Source organism: Lutra lutra, chromosome 9 (genome assembly GCF_902655055.1).
Source record: "Lutra lutra chromosome 9, mLutLut1.2, whole genome shotgun sequence".
In the NCBI taxonomy this organism is placed as follows: Eukaryota; Metazoa; Chordata; class Mammalia; order Carnivora; family Mustelidae; genus Lutra; species Lutra lutra.
In genome coordinates this window covers 91681821-91706148 of record NC_062286.1, presented here as the reverse complement: position 1 = coordinate 91706148, position 24328 = coordinate 91681821, and the positions used below count along the sequence as shown (strand labels likewise).

Genomic DNA, 24328 nt, shown 5'->3' with positions numbered 1-24328 from the left:
CTGCGAAATCCAGGGGCAAAAAGGCGGTGTCGACGCGGAATCCCCGCTGCACTGCGGGAGAGGCGAGTCAGCCCTTCGGATGCCGAGTGAGCGCAGCCCACTTGGACCTGCCAGCGGAAGGCGCTCGTTCGGGCCGGCTCTGAGCTCCTCCTTCCTCCTCCCCCGGCTGTAGGTGGCACGGCCTCTCGGGAAATGTAGTTCTTTAGGGGGCGAGGTGTGGGGACTTACCTTTCCAGAGTCCCCAAGCTGCTGGACAGCCCCCGCCTGCCCCCTCCAGGAAGAGGCCCAGAGCTCCCAACGCTTCACTGCTTGCTCTGAGCCACCAGCCCATTTTCCTCTAGTGCGACGTGAACCACGAGAACATCTTAGTAAGAAAAAGTCAAGGCACTGAAGTCAAAAGGAAAAAGAGTTTGCATGCAAACTCTTTTTCCTTTTGACTTCTAGATTCACACAAAGGAGGGAGTCCGAGTCCCTTTGACCAATCTAAAATCAGAGCTCCAGCTTCACATGAACATCAATGGCTTTGGCAGCAGGAAGAGCATCCCTAGACTCTGCGTGAGGAGTCCAGCGGGTACACTTGGTTCCTGGGATCCAGCTTCACTGGGGTATGACGTAGCCTTGCTTAGAGGGCTCTTGCTTTGTAGGAAGTGCACCCACCTTCGCTGTGTTGTGCAAGGTCCCACAGCAATCCAGTAGCAGAACCAGAAATAGAACCTGAGGGACCTGACTCTCAGGCTGGTATGCTTTTGCAGATTAGGTGCCTGAAACCTGGAGCAAAACTTTGAAATGGAAAATGGTCTGGAAATTTCTTACAAGAGATCTGTAGGATTATTTACTGGCCTCTCGATCCTCTGACGCTCCAAATGTGGACATTTGAGCGAGTACTTAAGCTGGCTCTTTAAAATCATGGGCTTTCCGTCCACTTGGAGCACCATTTTTCTCATTCAAGTGAACCTGTAACTTGGGGAGAAACCCAAGAGATGTGACATAGCTTTGTATTCTCATAATTAGCATAATATTTGACCTCCAGAAGCACTTGCTAAAAGTTTATTACAGAAAATGGAATAAGAGCTAGTTCTATCTATGCTATTTTGAGAACTCTGAAAACGGAAAGGCTCTAACAATTAGAAGAAATGTGTTTGCACACCTGGATGATAGAAATGTCCATATCCGAATCTAAGGAACATGGGATTGTGACTATTTCTTAGAAAAAGGATCTTTATAGATGTAATTAAGGATCTCAAGGGAAATCATCTTCGATGATCTGAGTGACCCTAAATCTAATGACTGTCTTCTATTTATAAGAGACAAAAGAGGAGAAGACACAGAGAAGGCCATGTAAAAACGGAGGCAGGGATTGGAGTCATGTAGCCATAAGCCAAGTGATCCCTGGAGCCACCAGAAGCTAGAAGAAACAAGGAAGGATTCTGTCAGGGGGTTGTCCAGAGGGAGCACCAACACCTTGATTTTAGACTTCTGAACTTAAGAAATCAGAAAATAAATGTCTTATTTTAAGCCACCTCATTTGTGGTACTTTGTTGTAGCAGCCCTGGAAAATGAATACCACCAGATGCTGGAGACAACCCAGTGTGACTGTCTAGCAAGATCAGAATGACTGATATTGATTATAAGACTTTGAATAAATAAACATTCAGGAATCCATAATGATACTCAAAAGAATGATTTGTGATGTCCTAGGTGGGTGTTTCCAGTAGAAAACATAGCGTGTACTTTTGATGATTTGGGGCAGAGTTGGGTTTTTGTTTGTTTGCTTTTGTTTTTGTTTTTAGCTTATTTATTTGAAAGAGAGAGTGAGAGCAGGGGGAGGGGATGGGTAGAGGGAGAGGGGTAGAGGGAGAAGGAGAAGCAATCTCCCATCTTGTCTCTAGGCTGATTATCATCCAAGGACCCTAGGATCATGACTTGAGCTGAAGGCACGTGCTTAACGGACTGAGTCACCCAGGCCCCCCTGGGTGGGCAATTTTTTTTTTTTTTTTAAAGAAGAGAATGTGAGAGCCCGAGCTGGCTAAGACCCTTTCTCAGTAACAAATGGGGAACCTGATCTGAACTGGGTATGTGTTTCAAGATTCTAACCAGGGAAGAGTGCAGGGCTTTATAATTCCCTCCATATGTCACATACCAGAAAGGATCATGCTTTCCTGATGACAGAAAATTGAATTCACGTGTTCAGGAAGACAGAGCCCAAGAAACCAGGACTGAGTGAGGGAAATGAGAGACCAAAAGGTCCCAACGAATGAGAGAAACGCTTATCAATTCTTGATGTTGTCTGCAGGAGAATTTCAGATTTTTGTTTTGTTTTTGCATCCAATTTACATAAATTCAAACCAACACATATTTTCTGAACAAGTCATACCATTAAACTTGTGATGACCATAGTTTTCTACTTCCCATTCTTTTCTATTTTGCAGAAAATTGTTGTTTCAAGGGCCATGTGAAAACTGCAACTCCTGTCGTTATTGATGTTAAATACTTATCAAACAATTCTACCATTCCTCATTGTTGGGTTTATACCCAGCACAGGGTCAGGGTCAGCAGTCAATCACTATTTGTGGAATAAACAAAATCATTCATTTCTTCATTAATATCTCCATGAGCATTATTAAGGAATGTTGTTTAGTACAATGTTTTCAATTTAACTAATGTGTTATGAATCCAAATGTTAAAATTCTACCCTTCTTCCCTCAGAAATCTTTCTAAAATATAAAGAGACCTCCCTGTCTTCTTAAAGAGCTTATTCACTGTTTATGAAACCACAATCTGCCCCACCCATCCACTGTGATTCCCTTCAACTCCTCTTACATGGGTGTTGCTACCAGACACAAAGGAGAAATGCCTGGTAGATCTTCCCCATCTAATGTTAACCATTTATTGACCCCAAATTCAGTCTCTGCTATCAGAGATCATTTGTTTACCTTTTGAACATCCATATTGGAATGTTTCTATATGTTTAGAACTGCCAGTTCTTAGTTTCCAGATAATCTAAAGGTTAAGGTATTTTATTTTCTAATTGTCACTCATCAGAGTTTTTCAGTTTGGAAGGATTTGGGGTTTCTTCAGGTTGACTAAATTATCTTGTGCCTGCACATCAGTCCTAGTTGTCATGATTATTCTATTAATTTTAATATGTGTGAAAATTCAACTTTTTGATGCAAATTTTCCTATCAGATAAGCTCATTGTGCCTGTCCTCAGAAGTAAGATCTTTTTGTATGCTAGACACACTGTGGATCTTCATTTGGATATTGCTACAGAGAGCCAGTCCCAGTGAACTTCTGTGACATAGTCTATTTTTATTGATCTTTGCATTCTTATTTTCTTAAAAAAGAAAGCTATGATCTAATAAATTAAATTTTTATATCAACTCTTACCCTAAAAATTTGAATTCATTCAATGTGTATGCTGTGCCCCTGAGAATCCGCATCTATCTGAAATTCCTAAGAAAAAAAGGATGCCCCTCCCTAAGAATGAAATGCCAAACTCATCACCTAAGAAACAAGAAACCCAATGTCCTCGTTTTCCAGATGCTATATTACTGTAGACACCAAAAACGTTTTTCTCCTCCAGAAAGATTTCCAAATAGTCTTTTCTTTCCAAATATCTGTTAAATGAGGAGATTTAATACTTTAAACTTGATTATAAATCATTTTATATGAGAATTTCACTTCAGGACAGACTTGAAAAAGTTTTCAAAAATATGCTAGCCATTTTGATATGTCTGACAGATGCTTGATAACAAAGAAATGCTTTAAGGGGAAAAAAACCTAATCATTTTTCTAAATTTACTCAAGCAGATGTCTTTGCAGCTGTGCATTTCAATCACAATGTTATCTGCTTTGGAGATATATATATATATATATATATATATATATATATATAACACATCAGAACAGTATTAACATTTCAGTGGTGAATCCTGGTAACACATCAACATTACAAAAATGTTAAGGCCATAAGTAAGTATCATAGGACCTTTTATAAATTCAAAAAATTATCTTTGAATGATAACATTGGAGAAATCAAGAATCATGGAAACTCTCTAGATAGTAAATACAACTTGCATAGAAGGACGATGTACAAAGGCTGGAGAGAGATGAAGTTTCATAGGTGAGAAGCCTGTGAAAATGTGCTCATGACCTCACCTCTTCCCCCATTACACAAAATGCCCCTGTTAGGTTCAATATTAGGTAAGATGTACTCCTTAATTTAGAACCAGGTGCTAGATTTTCTGAAAATGAATGGAGGAGGAGGAATCAAGATGGCAGAGGAGTAGCAGGCTGAGATGACATTAGGTAGCAGAGGATGAGCTAGTCTATCAAACCATTCCAAACACCTACAGATACAACAGGAAATCGAAGAGAAGAAGAGCAGCAATTCTAGAAGCAGAAAATCAACCACTTTCTGAAAGGCAGGACCTGTGGAGAAGTGAATCCAAAGCCACAGGAAGATAGACCACGGGGGTGGGGTGGGGGGGCAGCTCAGAGCAAGCAGCTGAACAATGGAGCACAAATCAGAACTTTTTGAAGTCTGCTCCACTGAGGGACATCGTTCAGAGGCTAAGTCAGGGTGAAGCCCATGCTGGGACAATGTTCTCAGGTCCTGCAGGATCACAGAAGGATCGGGGTTGTTTGAGTGTCACAGAGCTTGCAGGTGTTAGAGCGGTGAAGCCAGCTACAGAGACAGAGGTGAGGAGTGAGCTCTTAATTTGGGGTTATCTTAAACTGTGATCCATGGGACAGTCAGGCCACTGCTCTTTGAGTGGGGACCCCATAAGATCTGGGGAGACCTCCCTGGAAGAGTGCAGGGATGTGCTGGGTTTGAAGACTCCAGACAGGGCTGTGTGTCAGAGACGGAGAATTTTGGCCACAGGCTGTGTGAGCTTGGAGCATGGCCAGAGGCCAGAGAGACAGGAGTGACTGAGCACTTTCCTCCGAGGGCACACTGAGGAGTGGGACCCCAAGCTCTCGGCTGCTCCAGGCCAGAGATTGGGAGACAGCCATTTTCATTCCCGTCCTCCAGAAATCTATGGAAAGCATTCAGGGAACAAAAGCTCCTGAAAGTGATCCTGAGTGGATTACTTAGCCCAGCCCCTGGTAAGGGTGATGAAATTCTATCTTGGGTAAAGACACTTGAGAATCACTACAATAGGCCCATCCCCCAGAAGATCAGCAAGAAATCCAGCCAAGGCTAAGTTTGCTTACCAAGGAGAACAGTGGAATTCCAGAGGAGGAGAAAGCAAAGCATGGAATTCATGGCTTTCTTCCAATGACTCCTTAGTCTTGCAAAGCTAATTTAATTTATTTAATTTTATTTTTTTCTTATGCTAAATTTTTTTTAACTTTTTAACCTTTCCTCTTTTACCATTTTTCACTAGTTTATCTTAACAATACCTTTCATAAAAAATATTTTTGAACCTTCATTAATATAGTCATATTTTATCCTTTATGGTATCTAACTTGATTTTTTTCTCAAGAAAATTGTATTTTTTTAAATTTATTTTCAGCATAACAGTATTCATTGTTTTTGCACCACACCCAGTGCTCCATGCAAACAGTGCCCTCTCTAATATCCACCACCTGGTTCCCCCAACCTCCCACCCCCGCCCCTTCAAAACCCTCAGATTGTTTTTCAGAGTCCATAGTCTCTCATGGTTCACCTCCCCTTCCAATTTCCCCCAAATCCCTTCTCCTCTCTAACTCCCCTTGTCCTCCCTGCTATTTGTTATGCTCCACAAATAAGTGAAACCATAGGATAATTGACTCTCTCTGTTTGACTTATTTCACTCAGCATAATCTCTTCCAGTCCGGTCCATGTTGCTACAAAAGTTGGGTATTCATCCTTTCTGATGGAGGCATAATACTCCATAGTGTATATGGACCACATCTTCCTTATCCATTCGTCTGTTGAAGGGCATCTTGGTTCTTTCCACAGTGTGGCAACCGTGGCCATTGCTGCTACAAACATTGGGGTACAGATGGCCCTTTTTTCACTACATCTGTATCTTTGGGGTAAATACCCAGTAGTGCAATTGCAGGGCCATAGGGAAGTTCTATTTTTAATTTCTTGAGGAATCTCCACACTGTTCTCCAAAGAGGCTGCACCAACTTGCATTCCCACCAACAGTGTAAGAGGGTTCCCCTTTCTCCACATCCCCTCCAACACATGTTGTTTCCTGTCTTGCTAATTTTGGCCATTCTAACTGGTGTAAGGTGATATCTCAATGTGGTTTTAATTGGAATCTCCCTGATGGCTAGTGATGATGAACATTTTTTCATGTGTCTGATAGCCATTTGTATGTCTTCATTGGAGAAGTGTCTGTTCATATCTTCTGCCCATTTTTTGATATGATTATCTGTTTTGTGTGTGTTGAGTTTGAGGAGTTCTTTATAGATCCTGGATATCAATCTTTTGTCTGTACTGTCATTTGCAAATATCTTCTCCCATTCCGTGGGTTGCCTCGTTGTTTTCTTGACTGTTTCCTTTGCTGTGCAGAAGCTTTTGATTTTGATGAAGTCCCAAAAGTTTATTTTCACTTTTGTTTCCTTTGCCTTTGGAGACATATCTTGAAAGAAGTTGCTGTGGCTGATATCGAAGAGGTTACTGCCTATGTTCTCCTCTAGGATTCTAATGTATTCCTGTCTCACGTTGAAGTCTTTTATCCATTTTGAGTTTATCTTTGTGTACGGTGTAAGAGAATGGTCGAGTTTCATTCTTCTACATATAGCTGTCCAGTTTTCCCAGCACCATCTATTGATGAGACTGTCTTTTTCCCACTGTATATTTTTTCCTGTTTTGTCAAAGATTAACTGACCATAGAGTTGAGGGTCCATATCTGGGCTCTCTACTCTGTTCCACTGGTCTATGTGTCTGTTTTTATGCCAGTTCCAAGCTGTCTTGGTGATCACAGCTTTGTAGTAAAGCTTGAAATCAGGTAACATGATGCCCCCAGTTTTATTTTGTTTTTCAGCATTTCCTTAGAGATTCGGGGTCTCTTCTGGCTCCATACAAATTTTAGGATTATTTGCTCCAGCTCTTTGAAAAATACCGGTGGAATTTTGATCGGAATAGCATTAAAATAAGTATAGATTGCTCTAGGCAGTATAGACATTTTGACAATGTTTATTCTTCCGATCCAAGAGCATGGAATGGTCTTCCATCTTTTTGGGTCTTCTTCAATTTCTTTCATGAGTGTTCTGTGGTTCCTCGAGTACAGTTCCTTTACCTCTTTGGTTAGGTTTATTCCCAGGTATCTTATGGTTCTTGGTGCTATAGTAAATGGAATCGATTCTCTGATTTCCCTTTCTGTATTTTCATTGTTAGTGTATAAGAAAGCCACTGATTTCTGTACGTTGACTTTGTATCCTGCCACGTTACTGAATTGCTGTATGAGTTCTAGTAGTTTGGGGGTGGAGTCTTTTGGGTTTTCCATGTAAAGAATCATGTCATCTGCTGAGAGAGAGTTTGACTTCCTCATTGCCAATTTGGATACCTTTTATTTCTCTTTGTTGTCTGATTGCTGTTGCTAGGATTCTAATACTATGTGGAACAAGAGTGGTGAGAGTGGGCATCCTTGTCGTGTTCCTGATCTCAATGGGAAGGCTGTGAGTTTTTTCCCATTGAGGATGATATTTGCTGTGGGTCTTTCATAGATAGATTTGATGAAGTCCAGGAATGTTCCCTCTATCCCTATACTTTGAAGCGTTTTAATCAGGAACGGATGCCGGATTTTCTCAAATGCTTTTTCTGCATCAATTGAGAGGACCATGTGGTTCTTATCTCTTCTCTTATTAATTTGTTCTATCACATTGATTGATTTGCGAATGTTGAACCATCCTTGTAGCCCAGGAATGAATCCCACCTGGTCTAACTTGTGTTTCTTTATACACATTAAAAAAAATGTTTCTCTTATAAACAAAAATCTGGGATACAACTTTTTCTAATAGATCAAAATATATCATAAATCAGGCATAGGGCTTTGTTCTTGTCTCCAGCCTGCGTAAATTCTCTCCACTTTCTTTTTCTTTATACTTCCAACCAACTTATCTTATCCACTCCTATTTTAGAATTTTAAAAAAAAATTCAATGTTTATAGTCATATTCCATCCCTTCATCGTGTTTACCCTTATTTTGTGTATCTGTGTGTGTGTGTGTGTGTGTGTGTGTGTGTGTTTATTTTTTCATTCTATAAAATTTTGGAAGGTAGATTCTTCTAAGAGTCAAAATACTCCAAAAATTAAGTTGGTGACTCTGTGACTCTATTCTTTTCACCAGTCTAATACATATATTTTCCTTTTTTATATTTTTTCTTTTTCTTTTCCTGAACTTCTTTTTACCCCCTTTCTTCCCCCCAAGATTTGGGGCCTCTTCTGATTTGGTTAAAGCACATTTTTCTGGTGTCTTTCCTACCCTTTTAATATTTTACTCTCTCTTTCATATATTCTTATCTGGATAAAATGACAAGGCAGAAAAATTCACCAAAAAAAAAAAAAAAAAAAAAAAAAACAACAACAAGAGCCATTACCAAAGGCTAGAGATCTAATCAATACAAACATTGGTAATATGTCAGATCTAGAGTTCAGAATGACATTTCTCAAGGTGCTAGATAATATAGAAACCCTGTCTGGAGAAATCAAAGCCCATTCTGGAGAGATAAAAGAACTAAAATCTAACCAAGCTGAAATAAAAAAAGCTATTAATGAGGTGCAATAAAAAATGGAGGCTCTTATTGCTAGGATAAATCATGCAGAAGAGAGAATTAGTGATATAAAAGACCAAATGACAGAGGATAAAGAAGCTGAGCAAAAGAGAGAGAAACAACTAGTGGACCATGAGGGGAGAAGTCGAGAAATAAGTGATACCATAACATGAAACAACATTAGAATAATTCAGATTCCAGAAGAAGAAGAAAGAGAGGGAGGAGCAGAAGGTATATCAGAGAGAATTATTGTAGAGAATTTTCCTAATATGGCAAAAGAACAAGCATCAAAATCAAAATCCAAGAGGCACAGAGAACCCCTCTCAAAATCAATAACAATAGGTCCACACCCTGTCACCTAATAGTAAAATTTACAAGTCTTAGTGACAAAGAGAAAATCCTGAAGGCAGCCCGGGACAAGAAGACTGTAACTTACAATGGTAAAAATATTATATTGGCAGCGTACTTTTCCAAAGAGACCTGGCAGGCCAGAAAGAATAGGCATGATATATTCAGAGCACTAAATGAGAAAAACATGCTGCCAAGAATACTATATCCAGCTAGGCTATCAATGAAGATAGGAGGAGAGAAAAAAAGCTTCCAGGACATACAAAAACTAAAAGAATTTGTAAATACCAAACTAGTTCTACAGGAAATATTGAAAGGGGTCCTCTAAGCAAAGAGAGACCCTAAAATTAGTAGATCATAAAGGAACAGAGACAAAATACAGTAATAGTCACCTTACAGGCAGTACAATGACACTAAATTCATTTCTCTCAATAGTTACCCTGAATGTAAATGGGCTAAATGCCCCCAATCAAAAGACACAGGGCATCAGAATGCATAAAAAAACAAAAGCCATCAATATTCTGTCTACAAGAAAGTCATTTTAGAACCAAAGTCACCTCCAGATTTAAGGTGAGGGGGTGGAAAACAATTTACCATGCTAATGGACATCAAAGGAAAGCTGGGATGGCAATCTTTATATCAGATCCATTAGATTTTAAGCCAAAGAGTATAATAAGAGATGAGGGACACTATATCATACTCAAAGGGTCTGTCCAACAAGAAGATCTAACAATTTTAGAATTTTTTTTTATTTATTTGACAGAGAAATCACAAGTAGGCAGAGAGGCAGGCAGAGAGAGAAGGGGAAGCAGGCTCCCTGCTGAGGAGAGTGCCTGGTGTGGGGCTGGATCCCAGGTCTCTGAGATCATGACTTGAGCTGAAGACAGAGGCTTAACTCACTGAGCCACCCAGGCACCCCGGATATCTAATAATTTTAAAAATCTATGCCCCCAACATGGGCGCAGCCAACTATATAAACCAATTAATAACAAAATCAAAGAAACACATCAACAATAATACAATAATAGAAGGGGACTTTAACACTCCCCTCACGGAAATGGATAGATCATCCAAGCAAAAGATCAACAAGGAAATAAAGGCCTTAAATGACACGCCAGACCAGATGGACATCACAGATATATTCAGAACATTACATCCCAAAGCAACAGAAGAATACTTCTCTAGTGCACATGGAACATTCTCCAGAATAAATCATATCCTGGATCATAAATCAGGTCTCAACTAGTATCAAAAGACTGGGATCATTCCCTGCATATTTTCAGAACACAATGCTCTGAAGCTAGAACTCAATCACAAGAGGAAATTTGGAAAGAACCCAAATACATGGAGATGAAAGAGCATCCTTCTGAATGGGTCAACCAGAAAATTAAAGAAGAATTGAAAAAAATCCATGGAAACAAATGATAATGAAAACACAATGGTTCAAAATCTGTGGGACACAACAAAGGCAGTCCTGAGAGGAAAATATATAGCAAAACAAGCCTTTCTCAAGAAACAAGAAAGGTCTCATATACACAACCTAACCCTACAGCTAAAGAAGCTGGAGAAAGAACAACAAAGAAAGCCTAAACCCAACGGGAGAAGAGAAATAATAAATATCAGAGCATAAGTCAATGAAATAGAAACAAACAAACAAACAAACAAACAAGAAACAATAGAACAAAACAATGAAACTAGGAGTTGGTTCCTTGAAAGAATTAATAAGATTGGGGCACCTGGGTGGCTCAGTGGGTTAAAGCCTCTGCCTTCAGCTCAGGTCATGATCCTAGGGTCCTGGGATCGAGCCCCGCATTGTGCTCTCTCCTCATCTCTCTGCCTCCTTCCTCTCTCTCTGCCTGCCTCTCTGGCTACTTGTGATCTCTGTCTGTCAAATAAATAAATAAAAGCTTAAAAGAAAAGAATTAATAAGATTGATAAACCCCTGGCCAGACTTATGAAAAAGAAAAGAGAAAGAACCCAAATAAATTAAGTCATGAACGAAAGAGGAGAGATCACAACCAACACCAAAGAAATACAAACAATTATAAGAACATATTATGAGCAAATATATGGCAGCAAATTTGACAATCTGGAAGAAATCGATGCATTCCTAGAGACATATAAACTACCACAACCGAAACAGGAAGAAATAGAAAACCTGAACAGACCCATAACCAGTAAGGAAATTGAAGCAGTCATCAAAAATCTCCCAACAAACAAGAGCTCAGGGCTAGACAGCTTCCCAGTGGAATTCTACCAAACATTTAAAGAAGAATTAACTCCTATTCTCCTGAAACTGTTCCAAAAAAATGGAAATGGAAGGAAAAGGATTACTCAACATGACCAAGTGGGATTTGTTCCAGGGCTGCAAGGTTGGTTCGACATCTGCAAATCAATCAATGTGATACAGTATATTAATAAAGGAAAGAACAAGAACCATATGTTATTTTCAATAGATGATGAAAAAGCGTTTGACAAAGTACAGCATCCTTTCCTGATCAAAATTCTTCAAAGTATAGGGACAGAGAGTACATACCTCAATATCATCAAAGCCATCTATGAAAAATTCCCCGTGAATATCACTCTCAATGGAGAAAAACAGAGCTTTTCCGCTAAGGTCAGGAACACGGCAGGGATGTCCATTATCACCACTGCTATTCAACATTGTACTAGAAGTCCTAGCCTTAGCAATCAGGCAACAAAAAGAAATTAAAGGCATCCAAATCAGCAAAGAAGAAGTCGACTATCACTCTTCGCAGATGATATGATACTAAATGTGGAAAACCCAAAAGGCTCCACTCCAAGTCTGCTAGAACTTGTACAAGAATTCAGTAAAGTGTCAGGATATAAAATCAATGTGCAGAAATCAGTTGCATGTCTTTACACCAACAACAAGACAGAAGAAAGAGAAATTAAGGAGTCAATTCCATTTACAGTTGCACCCAAAACCATAAGATACCTAGGAATAAACCTAATCAAAGAGGCAAAGAATCTATACTCAGAAAACTGTAAAGTACTCATGAAAGAAATTGAGACAAAGAAATGGAAAAATGTCCCATGCTCATGGATTGGAAAAACAAATATTGTGAAAATGCCTATGCTACCTAAAGCGATCTACACGTTTAATGCAATCCCTATCAAAATCCCACCCATTTTGTTCAAAGAAATGGAACAAATAATCCTAAAATTTATATGGAACCAGAAAAGACCTCGAATAGCCAGAGGAATATTGAAAAAGAAAGTCAACGTTGGTGGCATCACAATTCTGGACTTCAAGCTCTATTACAAAGCTGTCATCACCAAGACAGTAAGGTACTGGCACAAAAACAGACACATAGATCAATGGAACAGAATAGAGAGCCCAGAAATAGACCCACAACTCTATGGTCAACTAATCTTCAACAAAGCAGGAAAGAACGTCCAATGGATAAAAGACAGTCTCTTCAACAACTGCTGTTGGGAAAATTGGACAGCCCCATGCAGAAAAATGAAACTGGACCATCTCCTTACACCACACACAAAAATAGACTCAAAATGGATGAAGGACCTCAATGTGAGAAAGGAATCCACCAAAATCTTTGAGGAGAATACAGGCAGCAACCTCTTTGACCTCAGCCACAGCATTTTCTTCCTAGGAACCATTGTCAAAGGCAAGGGAAGCAAGGGCAAAAATGAAGTATTAGGACTTCATCAAGATCAAAAGCTTTTGCACAGCAAAGGAAACAGTTGACGAAACCAAAGACAATTGACAGAATGGGAGAAGATATTTGCAAATGACATGTCAGATAAAGGGCTAGTATCCAAAATCTATAAAGGGCTCAGCAAACTCAATACCTGAAGAACAAATAATGCAATCAAGAAATGGGCAGAGGACATGAACAGACATTATTGCAAAGAAGATATCCAGATGGGTAACAGACACATGAAAAAGTGCTCCACATCACTCAGCATCAGGGAAATACAAATCAAAACCACAATGAGATAAACCTCACACCAGTCAGAAAGGCTAAAATTAACAAGTCAGAAATGACAGATGTTGGCGAGGATGTGGAGAAAGGGGAACCCTCCTAAACTGTTGGTGGGAATGCAAACTGGTGCAACCAACTCTGGAAAACAGCATGAAGTTTCCTCAAAAAGTTGAAAATACAGCTACCCTCGCCCCAGCAATGGCACTATTGGGTAGCTACCCTATGCCCCAGCAATGGCACTATTGGGTAGCTACCCTACGCCCCAGCAATGGCACTAATATACAATGTAGTGATCTGAAGGGGCACGAGCACCCAAAAGTTTATACCAGCAATGTCCACAATAGCCAAACTATGGAAATAACCTAGATGTCCATCAACAGAGGACTAGATAAAGAAGATGTGGTATATATATAGAATGGAATACTATGCAGCCATCAAAAACGCTATCTTGCCTTTTGTGACTACGTGGATGTACCAAGAGGGTATTATGCTAAGTGAAATAAGTCAAACAGAGCAAGAAAATTATGATATGATCTCCCTGATATGAGGAAGTTGAGAGGCAATGTGGGGTGTTTAGGGGGTAGGAAAAGAATAAATGAAAAAAGATGGGATCTGGAGGGAGACAAACCATAAGAGACCTCTAACTCCCACTGAGCCACCCAGGTACTCCAAGAGACCCTTAATCTCACAAAACAAACTGAGGGTTACTCGGGGATTGGGGGGTGGAGAGAAGGTGGTTGGGTTATTCACATTGGAGAAGGTATGTGATATGGTGAGTGCTGTGAAGTGTGTACACCTGGTGATTCACAGACCTGTACCCCTGGGGCTAAAAATACATTATATGTTAATAAAAAATTTATAATTATAAAAAAATGTAGATTATATTATGTCCACAAAAACTATTCATTTAAATGGAGAAGTCCATCGCACAGTTTTACTTCTATATCTTGTAATTTTCTAGAAAAATGAATCTCAAAGTAATTCTTAGAGAACACTAATTCTTACTAATCATGACAAGTATGCAAATTCATTTACGAATCTACATGTAAATGTATGTCCTAAATGGAGACTGCTTTTACCTGGTATTTCAGACAAAATTATCAGTTTTAAGCAACAGAAATTGACTGGCTATTTAGGTAAAGATGACTCATGCAGAGAATGCCAGGCTCCCAAAATCAATGGAAGGTTGCAGATGCAGTCCTGGAAAACAATGAGAAAATTAGATCTAAGGCAGCACTGGGAGGCCTAGAAAAGTCATAGAGCAGAACACATGGGTCAGAATACCAAGACTTCCATGACAATGAAAGAACTTTCACCGTCCTACACATCTTCAACTTCAAAGTCTCAAGAATATCCAGTTGGCTAAGTCTTAGATGGCTGCCTAGCTCATGTGTCCACCCACCTGGTTGCTCGGGGTCAGAAAATCTGAGGTGTAGAGAGAGAGTTTGACTTCTTCATTGCCAATTTGGATACATTTTATATCTCTTTGTTTTCTGATTGCTGTTGCTAGGACTTCTAATACTATGTGGAACAAGAGTGGGGAGAGTGGGCATCCTTGTCGTGTTCCTGATCTCAATGGGAAGGCTGTGAGCTTTTTCCCATTGAGGATGATATTTGCTGTGGGTCTTTCATAGATAGATTTGATGAAGTCCAGGAATGTTCCCTCTATCCCTATACTTTGAAGCGTTTTAATCAGGAACGGATGCTGGATTTTGTCAAATGCTTTTTCTGCATCAATTGAGAGGACCATGTGGTTCTTCTCTCTTCTCTTATTAATTTGTTCTATAACATTGATTGATTTGTGAATGTTGAACCATCCTTGTAGCCCAGGGATAAATCTTACTTGGTCATGGTGGATAATCCTTTTTAATGTGCTGTTGGATCCTGTTTTCTAGGATCTTGTTGAGAATCTTAGCATCCATATTCATCAGTGATATTGGTCTGAAATTCTCCTTTTTGGTAGGGTCTTTGCCTGGTTTGGGGATCAGGGTAATGTTGGCTTCATAGAAAGAGTCTGGAAGTTTTCCTTCTGCTTCAATTTTTTGAAACAGCTTTAGGAGGATAGGTTTTATTTCTTCTTTGGAAGTTTGGTAGAACTCCCCAGGGAATCCTAAAATTCCCTGCTAGCAGGGAGGAAGAATTATGTGTATTGGGGCGCCTGGGTGGCTCAGTGGGTTAGTGCCTCTGCTTTCGGCTCTGGTCATGATCCCAGAATCCTGGGTCGAACCCCGCATCGGGCTCTCTGCTCAGCAGGGAGCCTGCTTCCTCCTCTCTCTCTGCCTGCCTCTCTGCCGACTTGTGATCTCTGTCTGTCAACTAAGTAAATAAAATCTTTTTTTTTTCAAAGATTTTATTTATTTATTTGTCAGAGAGAGAGAGGAAGCACAGGCAGACAGAATGGCAGGCAGAGGCAGAGGGAGAAGCAAGCTCCCTGATGAGCAAGGAGCCTGATGTGGGACTCGATTCCAGGACGCTGGGATCATGACCTGAGCCGAAGGCAGCTGCTTAACCAACTGAGCCACCCAGGCGTCCCAGTAAATAAAATCTTTAAAAAATAATAATAATATATGATAGAAAAGGACTTTGTGAACTGCAATGATATTGGTCTCCTTTATAAATATTGTAGATCTCTATGTATAGAGCAATTTATATAACATCACAAATCTAATTTGTTATATATACACAAATTTATACTCAGAATGTAAAAATATATAGCTGAACAAACATACATGAAGAAATATGTATTTGTTACATTAAAGTTGTCTATATTTATATATGATACATATCGTATATATATATTATATATATAGTTCTTTGTAGACAAACAGAAATATATTTACCTCTGAAGCACACCAATTATGTTAACACTAGATGTTTGAATATAAATTAATTTATAGGCTTGGAACCAAGTCCAGCCAGCTCCTCTTCCCAAAAAGGAATGTGCTGGGAAGGACACAGGCTGAACAGTTGCGTGATTGAATACATTATCAGCTCCTTCTTGCCCTCCACCATGTACTTTTAATCCATTTTGCAGATGGATTAAAGTAGGGCTTGGTGTTATTATTGTTTCCTGTTGACATAGTCCTCCTTGCTCAGCTGCCATCCTTCTGCAGTCTAAAAGAAGACTCTGCTGTAACTACGTTTCTTCCTGTTATTTTTAATCTTGTTTTCTTTGTTCACCAAATATTTGACAAGGTCTACTATGCATAGATACCACAATGAGGAAGACATTCTTCGTGCCTTTAGGGAGCTCATTATCTGAAAAGAGTTACTTCCTTTATTGAATTATGTGTATATAACTTTGAACTATAAACTGCGTGCTCAGGTTTACAGAATTAGGGGTTTTCTGTAAAGATCTTTATGGGGATATGTACTCAAATATAAGATACTTACATTACATACTTGTTTTCAATGGATTCTAACTATAGAGCTAGAAACCATTTTTTTTTAAAATCACTGTAATGAGAAGATAAAGTGAATCTTATAAACAAAAAACTGAGCTTTTAGCCTGTGAGGAGAAAAAAAAATAGTGTGCATTTTTCTGACAGTAACTGGTGAGTTTCCCAAAAATCTCTAGCCTAACTTATTAAAGTTAAATAGTAAAACAATGTATCTTCCTAAGTCCTTTTGCAACTTTCACTCTATAACTAACTGTGTTATTGATCAAATGTGGTTTCCTTTTACTAAGAAAGAAAGGATTTTTAAAAATCTCATACAACTTATTGGTGATCAAGTACTTTGAAGAGAATAACAATTTTATTTAAAAAAAAAAAGCTAGAGTAACTTGGGAACATATGGATTACATTTATCTCCAAATGCATAAACTTTTAAAGAAGTTATAAGGGAAATTTCTGGCAAAAATGTCCCTTGATTTGAAGCATGAAATGTATCAAAAAAGATAAAAAGGTGAGTAGCAGGATAATTTAATATACAGAGTCTACAAGAGGTTGAATTGCTTTCTTATTCAAAAATGTCTAAGACTATTCTAAAAATACACAGCCAATTCCTGGAATGACTGCCCTGTGCTCAAAACTTAATAGTGAGTGAAATTTGTGGAGTGGCCCAAAGGGCAGCCAGTAACACAATTGCAAAAATATCACCCTTAATAGTACAGTATTTCTGACATGTAACTTGGAAAAGCTTCTTCTAGTGGCTAGGGGAGTTTACACGGTGCTTGTGTGTATGCATGCACATGAAACACCTTCTAGCAACATGCTTTGGGAAATGGAGCAACTCTATGCCAATGATGCATTCCCTAATCACTTTCTATGATGCATCTGCATGAATTTCACTTACATCTGCGAGGTAAGTCACTTTTTTCCTCTTTTACCCAGTTAGCATGTCTAATAACCTTCCTGAGTGGTGGGGGTGCACACTTGTGCAATTGGAAGGGGAGAAGGGTGAAACTAAAGCACTCTCATCCTCCCAGGTAGGGACAGTGGCATCATCTGTGGGGTTCCTCTCCTCTCTGCTCTACTCTCAGTCACCAGACACCAGGGACAAGTGATTTCAGGGTTTCTGAAGGAATACCCAGACAACTTCTGGAAACGTACTCACAGCAGGTGTTCTGTGACTCTTCATTCAACCAGCATGTCCCCCATTCTCTCTTCTGTTTCCTCCTAGGCCAGAGAAAGACACTGCGAAGTTCCAAGCATGGTGGGAAGAGAGAAGTATTCAGAAAACAAAGCAAAAGTAAGGCAGTAAGACAGTGGCACAGTGGGGGGGGGGGGGGCTCCTTGAGCCTGACGGGTCTATGATTACAGTCTGGACAACTGAGGAGTTGGGGCTGGTTCCACACATGGGGCCTCCTGGCTTTGCTTCCCCCTAATTTCCAAAGCACTGTACCCAGGGCTGACTCTAAACTTCAAGGAATTGCTCTTGTGGACTTAAAAACTGAAGCTGAGGCTGAAGCTGAGTGGTGCTCAGAATGTCCCAAGGCATCGTCTCTTGACAATGAGGTGAGCCAGCTGCCTCCCCTCTGCACTGGCTCCTCTGAGAGCCTCAGCTTCCCAAGGGCCCAAGATGTACAAAGTGCGGGCTTACTGACCACGAGGAGTACGCTGAGCTTTGTCCACATTCCCACAGAAACTTCTCACATGCAAGTTCTTCATTTGGGTGAGTGTTTCTTTTGTTAGTAAGGACAATTCCACCTTCTTGGATGGTAACAATACTATTACATTTTCTGACAATGCCAGGCATTCATCACTTTCTGTTGCTTGTGTCCTGATTAAACATTCTTTCCCTAGAATGCTGTAGGGTTTTAGATCTCATAACACAGTTTTGGAATTTACAAAACATCTGTCTCCTTTTCTCAGCCAGAAAATACAGAGAGGCTGATTTTTGCTTTGGCCCTGTGAAAGAACTAACACTACATCCTTTGATGCACAGGCAAGAGGAACACATAATTTGACGCCCCCACCCACAGATCTAGATCTCTCTTCCTCCCAGCTTCCCCTCCAGTGTCACTGACAATGTGTGCAAATCCTGGCTCAGGAACCTCATAGGCAAATCCTAGAGCTTCCTGGCAACTGTATCAGCAGCAGGATCACCAAGAGCACCTGGCAGTTGGCCCACCCATCCCAAACACTCTAGGGCCTGTGGACATGTGTATGACCACTGTATTGGTTGGCCCTGAGCTTGGGCACCACCTAGACCACTGCGTCCAAGGCTGAGTTTCTCCATTTTCCCTGGTGTTCAGCCACAGAAACACCTGCAGAGGCTTTTGGCCTCAGAAAGCCCTGTCTTCCAGTCTCCTACAAAAGGTGAAGCTAGAAGGACCACACGATTCCTTGCTATGAGACTCTAGACACATCTGCCAACCTGTTACTTCTCCACCATATTCTCTCTCAATGGGTCTCAAAGATTTTTTACCATGGCCCACAGAAAAGTATGCCCAGCATGAATCTGCGTGTGTAATGATAAACATACTAGGTATAACAGAAGTGGTAATTTCACAAAACATCACTTAGCTTGGAGATGCTCTATATGATGGGGTTTACTTGCACATTGGAAAACATTTTAATAATATAATAATGACCTTTGTGATTTATGTAGCATTTACCCGCAGTGAGGGAATGACCTAAGTGCTTTACATATATTACTCAAATCTGTACAATAATTTTGTAAGTTAGATGCTATGCTTATTTTGTAAAAGAGATATGCAGTTTTAAATAACTTCAAGTATTTTGCTTTAAAATGTTGGGACTTTGTAGCATAGTTCAGCTTTATGAAAAATTTCTCTTCACAATGACTGAGTGAGGGCTATATTTGCATGTATGTATACAGATGTACAGAATATACATATCTTATCAGACAGAAGGAATCAGGAGGTAGATTGCATTGGTCAGAGAGGGTCTCTGGAGAAAAATGATCCAGTGAACTTTGTACAGTAATTCCTGAAACAATTTTAAGGCCTGAGGTAGTGCAGCTATAAAAGGGAAGCCTGTCAGGTATCAACCAGGACAATTTTTGTAGGCTAAAATTTTCTATTCCTGAAAACAAAATTAACATATTTGACTTTGTCTTTCTTTTGCAATTTGATAAAATATTTCACAGACGTTATGTATAGAAGTGAGCGTGCTACCTAAACTTATTTCAACGTGTTGCCAAAAGACTAATTAAAAGTAGAAATACGCGCCAGAGTGCAGACACTGTTGGAACAGCTGGTCTCTCTACACACATGGTCAGGCCAACCCTCTTCAACAGGAAATGACTCAAAGATAGCAATAGTTACAGCTTTTGCTTTTGTCCTGTTTTGTTTCTAATCTCTTCAACACCATGGATGATGTAGAGTGAATCGCAGTGATGTTTACAAATATTACATCTCTCTGGCCAACTTGTGGGATCACAGAGGAAAGCTGCTCCCTACAAGAATGTCCCTGGCAGAGTTGCTGGCTCCTGGCATTCGTAGTCTGTGTTGGGGTAGATGTCAACAAATGCATAGCTTTTTCCCAGCCTTGACACTTACATCTACCTATATTGCATTCCAGTCTGCATGGACCTATACTTGGGATTATTATACTTCGTAGGTGACATAAAAGAGCAAGCAATGTGTCTGGAGTGTTCTTTACACCCTGGAGTGAGCTTTTGTGGCCAACAGCCAGTCAAACACAACCCTCTGTGGGTCTCCAGCCAAATGTTAACTTCCTTATCCACCTCCTCCTGATTCATGACGCTACCCTCCCTCCTGCTTAGAACTTCTCAATGACAACTGAACTCTGTATGGCCAATGGCAATCACAAGACACCAAACAAATCAGAAGCTGTCCAACCTTAACATAATCTGTAACTTAAAACCACAGAATGGAAGTCAGCAGGAATCTTTTGATCATTCTTCTTCTACCCCCCACTTTTTTTTTGTGGGGGAGGGAGTAAAGTAGGAAACCAGTCATGACTAAATTGGAAAGAAGTGACACATATAGGCTTGTAAGGCACTTTCAGGCCTTCATGTGACTTTTCAGGAAGAGCCAACCAGGAAGGCCAATTGAGACCTGAACATCTGTGGGATAGGATCTGTATGGGCCAAGGGATCCAATGTGATGGAAAAGGAACAGGAAAGAAGTAAGCCTGCCATATTGAAATAAGACACTCCTCAGAAGAGAGCAGAATGTGCTACCTTAGAAAAATGAGACAAGCATGGATGCAAGTAAAGTCTTGGATATGGTGATCTTAATGAAAACATCTACCCACACAAGAATACACAAGGAATTCACCCTATAACAGTTAAAAGGAGTAAATAGACTTCCAGTACATCATCAGCAATACCTTCTAAAAGTCTAATCGTTATTTATCCTGAATTCCTGCCACAGTGCTAGTATAGAGACAGGTAGGAGCACACATGTGCTTATTTATCTCTTGAATGACAGTCAAAAGTTAAAGGATCCAGAAGTATCTTTAATTTTACATTCTTGGAGTTTCCCTTGTACTATTTTTTAAAATTTATTTATTATTATTATTTTTTATAAACATATAATATATTTTTATCCCCAGGGGTACAGGTCTGTGAATTGCCAGGTTTACACACTTCACGACACTCACCCCAGCACATACCCTCCCCAATGTCCATATCCCCACCCCCTCTCCCAACCCCCTGCCCCCCAGCAAACCTCAATTTGTTTTGTGAGACTATGAGTCACTTATGGTTTGTCTCCCTCCCAATCCCATCTTGTTTCATTTATTCTTCTCCTACCCCCCTAACCCCCCATGTTGCATCTCCACTTCCTCATATCAGGGAGATCATATGATAGTTGTCTTTCTCTGATTGACTTATTTTGCTAAGCATGATACCCTCTAGTTCCATCCACGTCGTCGCAAATGGCAAGATTTCATTTCTTTTGATGGCTACATAGTATTCCATTGTGTATATATACCACATCTTCTTTATCCATTCGTCTGTTGATGGACATCTAGGTTCTTTCCATAGTTTGGCTATTGTAGACATTGCTGCTATAAACATTCGGGTGCACGTGCCCCTTCGGATCACTACGTTTGTATCTTTAGGGTAAATACCCAGTAGTGCAATTGCTGGGTCTTAGGGTAGCTCTATTTTCAACATTTTGAGGAACCTCCATGCCATTTTCAGAGTGGTTGCACCAGCTTGCATTCCCACCAACAGTGTAGGAGGGTTCCCCTTTCTCCACATCCTCGCCAGCATCTGTCATTTCCTGATTTGTTAATTTTAGCCATTCTGACTGGTGTGAGGTGATATCTCATTGTGGTTTTGATATGTATTTCCCTGATGCCGAGTGATAGGGAGCACTTTTTCATGTGTCTGTTGGCCATCTGGATGTCTTCTTTGCAGAAATGTCTGTTCATGTCGTCTGCCCATTTCTTGATTGGATTATTTGTTCTTTGGGTGTTGAGTTTGCTAAGTTCTTTATAGATTTTGGACACTAGCCCTTTATCTGATATGTCATTTGCAAATACCTTCTCCCATTCTGTCAGTTGTTTTTGGTTTTGTTGCCTGTTTCCTTTGCTGTGCAAAAGCTTTTGATCTTGATGAAATCCCAATAGTTCATTTTTGCCCTTGATTCCCTTGCCTTTGGCGATGTTCCTAGGAAGATGTTGCTGCAGCTGAGGTCAAAGAGGTTGCTGTCTGTGTTCTCCCCAAGGATTTTGATGGATTCCTTTCTCACATTGAGGTCCTTCATCCATTTTGAGTCTACTTTCGTGTGTGGTGTAAGGAAATGGTCCAATTTCATTTTTCTGCATGTGGCTGTCCAATATTCCCAATACCATTTGTTGAAGAGACTGTCTTCTTTCCATTGGACATTCTTTCCTGCTTTGTTGAAGATTAGTTGACCATAGAATTGAGGGTCTATTTCTGGGCTCTCTATTCTATTCCATTGATCTTTGTGTCGGTTTTTGTGCCAGTACCATGCTGTCTTGATTATGACAGCTTTGTAATAGAGCTTGAAGTCCAGAATTGTGATGCCATCAACTTTGGCTTTCTTTTTCAACATTCCTTTGACTATTCGAGGTCTTTACTGGTTCCATATAAACTTTAGGATTATATGTTCCATTTCTTTAAAAAAATGGATGGTATTTTGATAGGAATTGCATTAAATGTGTAGATTGCTTTAGGTAGCACAGACATTTTCACAATATTTATTCTTCCAATCCAGGAGCATGGAACATTTTTCCATTTCTTTGTGTCTTCCTCAATTTCTTTCATGAGTACTTTATAGTTTTCTGAGTATAGATTCTTAGTCTCTTTGGTTAGGTTTATTCCTAGGTATCATAGTTTTGGGTGCAATTGTAAATGGCATGGACTCTTTAATTTCTCTTTCTTCTGTCTTGTTGTTGGTGTAGAGAAATGCAACTGATTTCTGTGCATTGATTTTATATCCTGACACTTTACTGAATTCCTGTACAAGTTCTAGCAGTTTTGGAGTGGAGTCTTTTGGGTTTTCCACATATATAGTATCATATCATCTGCAAAGAGTGATAGTTTGACTTCTTCTTTGCCGATTTGGATGCCTTTAATTTCCTTTTGTTGTCTGATTGCTGAGGCTAGGACTTCTAGTACTATGTTGAATAGCAGTGGTGATAATGGACATCCCTGCCGTGTTCCTGACCTTAGCGGAAAAGCTTTCAGTTTTTCTCCATTGAGAATGATATTTGCGGTGGGTTTTTCATAGATGGCTTTGATAATATTGAGGTATGTGCCCTCTATCTCAGCACTTTGAAGAGTTTTGATCAGGAAGGAATGCTGTACTTTGTCAAATGCTTTTTCAGCATCTATGGAGAGTATCATATGGTTCTTGTTCTTTCTTTTATTAATGTGTTGTATCACATTGATTGATTTGCGGATGTTGAACCAACCTTGCAGCCCTGGAATAAATCCCACTTGGTCGTGGTGAATAATCCTTTTAATGTACTGTTGAATCCTATTGGCTAGTATTTTGCTGAGAGTTTTTGCATCTGTGTTCATCAAGGATATTGGTCTGTAGTTCTCTTTTTTGATGGGATCCTTGTCTGGTTTGGATCAAGGTGATGCTGGCCTCTTAAAATGAGTTTGGAAGTTTTCCTTCCATTTCTATTTTTTGGAACAGTTTCAGGAGAATAGCAATTAGTTCTTCTTTAAATGTTTGGTAGAATTCCCCCGGGAAGCCATCTGGCCCTGGGCTTTTGTTTGTTTGGAGATTTTTGATGACTGTTTCAATTTCCTTACTGGCTATGGGTCTGTTCAGGTTTTCTATTTCTTCCTGGTTCAGTTGTGGTAGTTTATATGTCTCTAGGAATGCATCCATTTCTTCCAGATTGTCAAATTTGTTGGCATAGAGTTGCTCATAGTATGTTCTTATAATTGTCTGCATTTCTTTGGTGTTAGTTGTGATCTCTCGTCTTTCATTCATGATTTTATTTATTTGGGTCGTTTCTCTTTTCTTTTTGATAAGTCTGGCCAGGGGTTTTTCAATCTTATTAATTCTTTCAAAGAACCAGCTCCTAGTTTCTTTGATTGTTCTATTGTTTTTTGGTTTATATTTTATTGATTACTTCTCTGATCTTTATGATTTCTTTTCTCCTGTTGGGTTTAGGCTTTCTTTCTTGTTCTTTCTCCAGCTCCTTTAGGTGTAGTGTTAGGTTGTGTACTTGAGACCTTTCATGTTTCTTGAGAAAGGCTTGTACTGCTATATATTTTCCTCTCAGGACTGCCTTTGTTGTGTCCCAGAGATTTTGAACCATTGTGTCTTCATTATCATTTGTTTCCATGAATTTTTTCAATTCTTCTTTAATTTCCTGGTTGACCCATTCATTCTTTAGAAGGATGCTGTTCAGTCTCCATGTATTTGGGTTCTTT

The 24328-nt window shown here is 39.7% G+C and overlaps 1 protein-coding gene across 1 annotated transcript in view; it reads right to left on the bottom strand.

Moving 5' to 3' along the window:
- Positions 1 to 24328, bottom strand: part of LOC125109845 (uncharacterized) — a 234701-nt gene that overhangs the window by 35052 nt on the left and 175321 nt on the right. The gene's annotated exons all lie outside the window — the stretch shown is intronic.